General features: G+C 52.1%; 1 long non-coding RNA gene across 3 annotated transcripts; it reads left to right on the top strand.

The window, feature by feature from the left end:
• Positions 1-501: 501 nt before the first annotated feature.
• Positions 502-5,076, top strand: LOC309628842. 3 transcript variants are annotated; one of them, XR_014244744.1, is made up of 3 exons: positions 507-2,806; positions 3,116-3,253; positions 4,385-5,076. It is a non-coding gene; the product is annotated as an uncharacterized lncRNA (long non-coding RNA). The 3 variants fall into 3 exon arrangements; XR_014244743.1 differs by lacking the exon at positions 3,116-3,253 and having other exon boundaries at positions 502-2,806; XR_014244745.1 differs by lacking the exon at positions 507-2,806 and having other exon boundaries at positions 2,841-3,253.
• Positions 5,077-9,519: the final 4,443 nt, after the last annotated feature.

Below are 9,519 nucleotides of genomic sequence, written 5' to 3'. Positions count from 1 at the left end.
GGGCAGGAGTCTCCCACTGGGCCTATGATTGGGACCACCAGGAGAGGAACACTGCTGCCTGGAACCAGACTCCCAGGGAGCCTTCCTGGCATGCCCCCACCACTTCCTCCCACTTACCAGCTTCAGCCTAGATGCACCAGACTTAGCTTGATGAGATTGGGTGAGAGATCAGGAGTAATCTTTGCAAATTTGAGTGGATTCTCCACAATGTCCCAAATTTGAGCAGAGGAGTGCCTAGGGAACTCCTGGGTCACCTCTCAAAACTGCCACTGTATGTGGCCTCAGAGAAATCAATTCCTTTGGTTATAAAGGTCACAGAATTAATACCAGTAAATCCTCCCTACAAACCCATTGCAGACAGGATCTGGAAAGCTTTCCAGGAAGGGACAACAGGCTCTGGGCTGCATTTGAGTCTTCCCACCCTCCAGGGTGATAGCTGAGAGGCAGAATTGTGTCCTAATACCCTCCACTGAGTGCCCACCCACCACTCCCTCACCTCCTGGCACTCCCCTAGCTGCTGCTGGAAGCCTGGGGTGCCTGGCCAGCACAGCCCTGCGTGACCACAGACACAGCAATCCCTAGCTCTGATCATCGACTCACTGCCGCCTGCCCACTGTGTGTCAGCTGCTGGCAATGCTCCAAGGCCTACTCAAAGGATGCCCCCCAACCACTCTATCCCTGATTCCCCCACCTGAAAAGTCATTTCACCCTCCTCAGAATTCCCACACGCTTCCCCCGAACCTCTCTGACGATACCTCATTTGCTAGTTCAGCCAGTGTCCATGGAGTTCTCACCCAGCACTGGGCACTGGGGCCAGTGTGAGTGAGACATGGTCCAGATCTCAGTGAGCACAGCCAGGGGACAGCACGGGAAATGAACCAACATGCACAAGGACATGGGGACTGTGGCCCTGCCTGGAGGTGTCACACAGGAAATGACCTCTGAACTGCAGGAGGGCTGGGGTGTGTGTGCCACGGCCTTCCACCCTCTCCACTGCTACCGCCACCTGGCCTGGGTGCCCCCGCACCCCGGGTCGACTGGGTTACTGGCATGCCCCCCAGAGTTGGAGCGATGCTCAAGAACCGTCCACACCTGCAACATCTCTCTCTCCTCCCCACGTGCACATCCAGATCAGAGTCGGCTCTCAAAACGTAAATTATATATAAATATAAACAATCTAATAAACAAACTACAAAAAGAACAAGTTGTTCCCTGTTTTCTTCCGCCACCAAATTGGGATCTCCTAGAAAGCCGGGACTGTGGCGCCTCTTTGGAGAAGCCCTCAAGAGGTCCCAGGATGGGGAAGACATCGACCACCAGTCTGGGTCTCCACCCCCCTTCTGTGAGCTATCCTATTGTCAGCCAGGCCCCCAGTTGGTGGATAGCTACTTGGGTGAATAAGGTGGTTCCAGAAAATAGGCCCTGTCCAAGGGAGACATCAGACCAGCTCAGGAGAGGCCAGGGAGCCTGAGGACGGCACACCAGGTGAACCAGGGATGCTCTCGTATCAGACAGGGAAATTCAGGGCGGAGGTGCAGGAAAATGTTCAGTATCAGCGATTCATCAGCCCCTTTCCTCACCAAGCCTTGGCAGGCTCCCCTGACTCCCCCATCTTGTTTCCCAAGCCTGGACCAGCCTTTCCACTGCAGGTTGGAACACAGCAGAGCCCACGGTCTGGCTGCCAAGCCCCAAGCAGACTGTTTTGCATGGAGGAAGGAGGAAGTTCATGAAGACTTATGGGAAGTCTGCGTCAAGGGGCCAGGAGGGAACTTGGCCCAAGCCCCTGCCTGCAGGCTCATTCCATGGCAGTCACCACCACTAGACCTAGACAGTGGGGCCCCAGTGGCTTTGGCACCCTTGGGGCTGTGAAGGAAATTCAAGAGTGAGGAGGTGAGGTCAAGACTCAGGGTTCTGACCCCCAGTGTCCCCTCAGCAACAAGTGACAGGGCTGAGCCCACTGCCCTCTCTGGCTTCCCTCGTCTGTCACTGTGGGTCGTGAAACCCGTCTCCCTCCCAGGATCCACTGAGGGCCTGGTGTGAAGATGGCAGTGAAGTGACCTGCTTCACTCCTCTGGACTTTGAGTCCCAGAAGGCTGGTCCTGATATGACCCAAGAAGTTTCATTGAGAGATTAAGGGTAAGGATGTGAACCAGGCTTTCCTGGGATCGATCCTGACTGCTGTTTCCTAGCTGTGTAGTCTTAGTTCACTTCAAATCCTGATGCACGTATTTTCCACTCCTACGTGGAGACAACAGATCCCCCTCGTAGGTGGGGAGGGCTAAAGAGACAGCAGCAGCAGCAGGTATCTTGGTGCCTGGCACATCCTAAGCTCTCAGTAAGTGGCGGTGGTGGTGATTATTGCTCTCAGGCCACGTCCGTAGAAGGACTGAGTGAACGAAAGTGGAGACCATGCTGCCTTCAGCGTCCAAAATTCCATCCTCTTCAGGCCCAGAAACCCAGTTTTCTCAACCCGGTTCCCTGTCCTGTTGCGACACACCGCACGGGCCGCCCAGCCCCAGATCAAGCTGGGGACAGCAGAAGGCTCTAGGGGAGGTTCCTTGGAAGGTGCAAGACCCGGTGTCCTGGGATTTGGCCGGGAACCGCTGAGCACACCCTCCTGGGTGGGGCCCACCCGGGTGGGGCCCACCCAGCTGCATGGGGCAATGTTCCAGGAGACAAACAGCAAACATGGTCTCAGGGCTCCCAGCCCCTGGGAAGAGCCCGGCTGAGCCTTCTAAAGGGACCGGTCCCTGCCCAGGTGCACATCTCACTCATCCTTCTCCTCGGTGACGTCTCCTCAGCTCAGGTGAGTCTGCACCTGCCTCTCTGCCTTTTCTAGGAGGAGTGCACAGGGCCCAGCGTGGAGGAGGGGAGAAGCAGCTCTGGGAGGGGATGCAGGAGCCTGTGATCCAGTCCCAGCTCTGCCACCAGCAAGGCTGTGTGCTTTCACCCCTGCTGAGGGCCTCATCTATGCGGCAAGATGACTGACCAGATACTCCCTGTTCCTCCCGTGGGCTCCTCTGTGACAACTCTTTTGGAAACCGCCCCACTGGGGCCCGAGGACCATCCTCAACCTCCTTGTCTTCTTTCTTCTCTGGATCCACCTGCCTGTCAGGCCCCAGGCTGGTGAAACCCACCCCACCCCACCCTTGGGGAGAGTGGGCGCCCCTGACAAAGCCTTGACGGCTCCCTAAGCCCAGGCCTGGGACCCCCACTCACCATGAGTCCGCTGAGACATCCTGCCCCCACCCAGGTAAGAGACTGATCCACCAAAGCTCCCCATCTGCTCCCCAGCAGGGAAATGCTCAGGGACCATCTGGACACGGGCCTCAGCTCTGGTCTTGGCCAAGTTGACAGAAGGCCTTGCGTGGCTCCTCTTACTGACAAAACAGCGGGGATCTTTCTCCTACATCAGAAGGCCACGGGGTTTATCTGAGATGCCCACACGTGTGAAACGGGGTCATTTCCTGGGTGCTTTGGAAAGTCTGGGAAGCGAGGGCTGCTCTGTCCAATTTCTCTGGTTGGGGTCCAGGGCAGCCCAGACCTCTGACTGTTGGGGGAAGAACCTGCTTAGGGAAGTCAGACCTTCTCTTTATTTAAATGAGGTCAAGCCTTGGAGATGCAGAGAGCAGAGAAGTACAAAGGGTTGATACGGCCCAATAGTCAGCAATTCTAATGAGCCCCATCTCCCACATTCCACCCAATAGCCTAGAACTGGGGCAGGTATTTCTGTTCACTTCAATCCCAGGCTGACTCTGGTCCCCAGTGCCTCCTTCTCACTCTCAGGCATGGTCCAGGAAGAGCCCCACCAGGGCTCAGGACAGGGCTGCGTTTCTCTGCTCACACTCATGCCCGGGACCCTCCGCAGTCCATTTCATGCAGAGCTTGCCTTACGGTCATGCGGGACCTCCAGGGGGTCTTCCTGAAGCAGCCCAGGAGGGTCAGAGCAGATCAGAGATGACCCTGCTCGGCCCCCGTGACTCTAACCCTGATGCTGAAGTTGAACCGGGAGGAGATGGATTTGCTGCTGTTTGAAGTGTGGGGTCATTCAAATGCTCTGGTTGCTGGGTCCCATCTCAGGCTCAGTCCTTCTCACTGCCGCTGACCCCTACATCTCTGCTTCCACATTCTGTGGCTCTACCCACAGTGGACGTCTGCTGACCTCCTTCATCTTCTTAGACCCTGCCCTGTGGGGACCCAGGCCCCACGCTTGGTCCCACCCTCCTCCTTTTCAGCAACTCCTCCCACCACATAGAGAAGCACACTTGCTTCTGTTCCATCTGAGCCTCCTTTCACTGGCTGCTCAGTCCCCATCCCGTTATCCTAACTTGGAGACCCTCCCCTGGGGAAGGATACAAAAGCTCACTGTCTCTCTTTCTGGCAGCTGTGCTCAAAGTCAAGATGAGCAGCACTGAGGCTGAGAAGACCACGATAGGCACGAGTGACCTGTTTCACAAATACTCGGGACCCGAAGACACCATCGAGAAGGGGGACCCGCCGAAGCTGTTGAAGGAGAATTCCCCCAACTTCCTCAGTGCCCGTGTGAGTCGGGATCTGGCTTCCCAATGTTGCTCGGGCCCTGGCACGGCTGAAGACGCTTTGCTCTGGGACCTTGGACAAGTCACTCTCTTTCTCTGATCCTCAACTTTCTCAACTGCAAAATGACATAGTAGGACTTCCTATCCTGGCTTATTATCAGGGTAAAAAGAGGTGATGTTTGTGGCAAAGTAGGAAAATATGTGGATATAAATGGTTGATATTAGGTTGTCAAAAAGGGCTACAACTGGAGGGCAGTGAATGTGTCCCCTCGCCTCTGCCACCCCCCCTGCATGAGACTCAAGCTCTTCTGCTCAGGCGCTGAGAGGCTCGAGAGGCTCCCACAGGATCCTTGAGATAAGAGGGAGGGTGATAGAAATTCCATCACCGACCGAATTGTCTTTTAGAATAGGAACAAAATTTTAATTTATTTATTTTGAAGTATAGTTGATTTACAATGTTATATTAATTCCAAGTGTATAACCTAGTGGTTTGATATTTCTATAGATTATACCCCATCAAAGTTATTATCAAATAGTAGTCATGTTTCCTGTGCTGTACATTACATCCTTGTATCTTATTTATTTTATACCTAGTAGTGTGTACCTCTTAATCCCCTTCCCCTCTCTTGCCTCTCCCCTCTGGTAAGCACTCAGTTGTTCTCTGTATGTATGCATTACCGACAGAATTTAACACCCCTTATTACAATGAAGAACTCATTTGCAGACCTGTTTTAACCTGAGAGTTAGAATGTTCTGAACTGATTACAAAAAGAAGGCGTTACCAGGTAACAAGGAAATTGGGTAAGCAAGAAGAGGGATCTCAGAGCAGGTAAGATCCTGGAGGCCAAAAAGCAAACAGGAGAGGAGGGTTAGGTTGGAGAGGACAAGGATGGGGCTTATTTCTTTACTTATTTACTTACTTACTGGTTTACTTGAAGTATAGTTGATTTATAATATTGTGTTAGACTCAGGTGTACAGCAAAATGATTTAGTCACGTATATATGAATAGGACTGATTGTGAGCCCCTGAGGAGAACTTAGGTAGGTGGTAGCCTTGAAGGGGGTGGGGCAGCGGGTCTGGGGCTGGAGACCACCCACCAGCACACTGGGCAGCGCAGCTCTGGGCAGAGCCTGCTCACCATGTGAGGTCTCTTGTCCAAGTTCACATCTGGGACAAGGACTCTCCCTCAATGAACTGCAGGGCAATGGCAATGTCCCCACCCCATCCCACACTTGCCCTCAGTCAATGCCACACCAGACACATCTGTGCTGCTCTGGGTCTCGTTTCTCTGTCTCTGCCTCTCCCTCTTCTCCCAGCTCATAACTCCTGTGGGACTGAATTTGCCTTGTTTTTTGTCTTTTCCCGCAGACCAAAATGGGCACAGATTACTTGTCCACTGTCTTTGAGAAAAAGGACAAGAATAAGGACAAGAGATCATGACTCTGAAGGGAGTAGATTTATCTTTTTGGGGGGACTTGACAGCCGTCAGGCTAGAGGAAGATAAGTTTAACACGGATAATTGAAATTCACATATAATCCTAACTCCTCATTGTCGGTGGTGGTAACTACAGCCTCTCTCCTCTAGCAAGGAGGCAGTAAATCAGATTATCATCATCCTCAGGAAGGAGAGCAATCTGGAATGTTAATTTTCCAGCTGAGATTACTGGAAGTTTCCTTTCGGTTTTTTTTTTTTTAAGGGAGAGAATAAAAAAGGAAGAAAGCCAAAGCCGTGTGACTGACCTGATCTTGGTGCTCTGGCCAGATGTCAGGCCTGAGCCTCTGAGGTGGGAGAGCCAAGTTCAGGACATTGGACCACCAGAGACCTTCCAGCCCCACACAGTATCAATTGGCGAGAGCTCTCCCAGAGATCTCTGTCTCAACGCTAAGACCCAGCTCCACCCAGCGACCAGCAAGCTCCAGCGCTAGACACCCCATGCCAAATAACTAGCAAGACAGGAACACAACCCCACCCATTAGCAGAGAGGCTGCCTAAAATCATAATAAGTTCAAAGAATAAGGACGAGAAGGTTGACTCTTCCGAGCTCCTCTCCTTGCTGGGGGATATAGCCACAGACTACCACAATCAGGGCCACAGAGCGCCACCCTGTTCTGGGGGAAATTAGTGAGCCCAGCGGCCTCCAGACAGCCCAAGAAATAATAAAGTGTCATCCCCCCCAGATTCTGGCCTATTTCCTTGTTTTTGTTTTTTTTTTTGGCTGCCTACTCTTTCAAAACTACCATTTTTTGGTGAACATTATGTGGAATCTCCTCCTGGTGGATGGATCGAGAATGTGTCCGCAGTGCGCCCTCCAGTGGCCTCCAGTGCGCCCTCCAGTGGCCTCCAGTGGCCTCCAAAAAAATGACCGTTTTTCTCAGCAGGGCGTTGCATCCACCTCTGTCTCTGCTCCCTAAATGCAGCTAATATTTGGGATCCCAGAGGTGGAGGCCAGGACAAAGCATTCCACCAGGCCCCAGCCATGCTTTTCCTTCTGATGGCATGGATCAGCTTCTGGTGATCCAGAAACTACAGTGGGCAGGAGCCAGTGTCTCCACACTGTGCCTCATGTCCCAGCATTTCCCTGACGGCATAGGGGAGACTGGCAGCACTTAAAAACGGCTTGCTTGGGAGGTACTGGGGACACAGGGCCACATGTTGCTGTGAACAGGAGGCTCAGCAATACCCAGAGGGTTGGCTCTCTTGTCCTGTGACCTGGGCTCCCTGGGCTGTGTCCTGGTCCCTGTGCACTGTGCGATTGTTCCTGTGGAAGTGAGAGAGAGTCACCCTGTCTGCTGAGCTGATCCTCAATAATGATTTGATACATGCCGGGAGCTGGGCATCTAGGGAAACTACGTGGTAATGGATGCTCCAGGTATGAGAAGCTCAAGCTAGTCCAGGGGTCCAGGCAACCTACAGGAGCCAAGTGAGGAGACAGGACTGCAGAGGGAACACAGAGGAGAGTCCGCTCAGGGATGAGATGGAGCGCTCGTGCCGAATGTGTATGTTACCACTCCTTTTATCTGCCACGGGCAGGGGCATGTCGTTACCCATTGGCCCTTCAAGGCCAGGCAAGGTGCTAGGGACTGAGGATTTAGAAACAAGCACTCCCCAGAGATACAGGTGTTTCCAGGGGGCCATGATGCAGAGTCAGCCCTCACCTCCCTCCCCAGTGCCACTTCTAGACCGTGTCCCCTGCAGATTCAGCCAGCACTCTCTCCTTGAGGTCACCTCCTCTGGTCCTATCACTCCCTACCCTCCTACTCACAGCTTCCCACTAACCTCTTAATCAGGCAAACATTCTTCTTAGATGAATCAGGCAACGGTCTCCACATTCTCCTTCTATCCCTCCAGCAGGTGACATGTAGGGTGAGTTATTTGTCCATATGGGTGACTGCTCTGCTCCCTACTACACCTTTCCTTGGGCACCTCCATTCCCAGACCATCATCTCCTGTCCACTTCAGGAACATCCTTTCCAGACTATTTTGCCAACATTCATGATCAACGAGAAAGAAGAAAAATAACACCAACAACCAGAGCAAAGGAGGCGACAGTTTACTGACTCCCAGGAGGTCTCTGTGGAGACTTCCGGGCTGGGCTGGGCCTGCTAATCTCTGACCCTCAGAACAGGGCTTCTGGCCATGGGACTGAGTGTGTAAAGCTATGGCAACTGCAGCCACACTGGAGAGAAACTCAGGAAAACTGATCTTCTCATCCCGATTCATGTCTTCCTTCTTAAAGAACTCTTCTAAGAAATCTGGCTCTTTCTTTCCTGTGGGGAGAAGATATCAAACAAAGGAAAACTAGATTACAACTCTGGCCTGGACTAGGAGGGAGAGGAGAGGATGGCAGAGGCTGAGGGAAAATAAGCATGGGTGAGTGTGGGGCTAAAGGAGGGTGGGCACGGGCGGCCGTAATGGACGGGGTGGGAGCCCTGGTCCTGGGCTTTCCAGCTGATGGCTGTTTAGCTGTAATGAGAGCATACACTGGACACCAGGAAGTTCTGAGGTAGAGCCTGCCTCTGCCCCTTGGATGCTCAGTATTCATCCTCCCTAGTCTGACATCCTTTTGACTGCAGTCTCAAAGCTACCCACACTCGGGCTTCCCTGGTGGCGCAGTGGTTAGGAATCCCCCTGCCAATGCAGGGGACACGGGTTCGAGCCCTGGTCTGGGAAGATCCCACATGCCGCGGAGCAACTAGGCCCGTGAGCCACAGTTACTGAGCCTGCGCGTCTGGAGCCTGTGCTCCGCAACAAGAGAGGCCGCGATAGTGAGAGGCCCGCGCACCGCAATGAAGAGTGGCCCCCGCTTGCCACAACTAGAGAAAGCCCTCGCACAGAAACGAAGACCCAACACAGCCATAAATAAATAAATTAAAAAAAAAAAAAGAAATACAACCAAATTAATTAAAAAAAAAAAAACTACCCACACTCATCATTATTCCCATAAAAATGCATTAATTCCGAATCCCCTGCTCTTTGAATCCCACTCTCAGTGATTTAATTTATTGAATTATTTGTGCTAGTGAGTTCAGTGTGTGCTAATGGTTTAATGGTGAAGTTAGATAATAGAGTCAGTGAGAATCAAAAACTTCTAGAGTTTTAGGGCTGCAATGCTTCACTTGACATTATGACTTCTATTGTGTGACTTCTACTCCTAGGGGTATATGAAGGGAAGCTACCAGAAGCGGCAGCTGACCCTAAAGACATCAGTCTAAAACAGAAGATTTTTGTTGCAGACAGAAGAGACATTTTAGGCCAAGAGACCGTTCCCTGAGCCACAAATCACCATGGATTGTTGATTATCTAATAACAATAATTAGCATCTCTATCCCTCTTTGCATTTTACAAAGCATTTTCACATACATCACCCCATTTAAATGTTCATGATGACCCTGGGACATAGGTGCTATTGTCCGCATTTTACACCTAAGGTAACTAAGGCTCAATGAGTAGGTGATTTAGCATATTTGTAACACCATTAT

Source organism: Balaenoptera borealis (assembly GCF_965194805.1).
Source record: "Balaenoptera borealis genome assembly, chromosome: 1".
Classification (NCBI taxonomy): Eukaryota; Metazoa; Chordata; class Mammalia; order Artiodactyla; family Balaenopteridae; genus Balaenoptera; species Balaenoptera borealis.
Note: the sequence above shows the minus strand (reverse complement) of the source record. Positions and strands in the feature narration are given on the sequence as shown.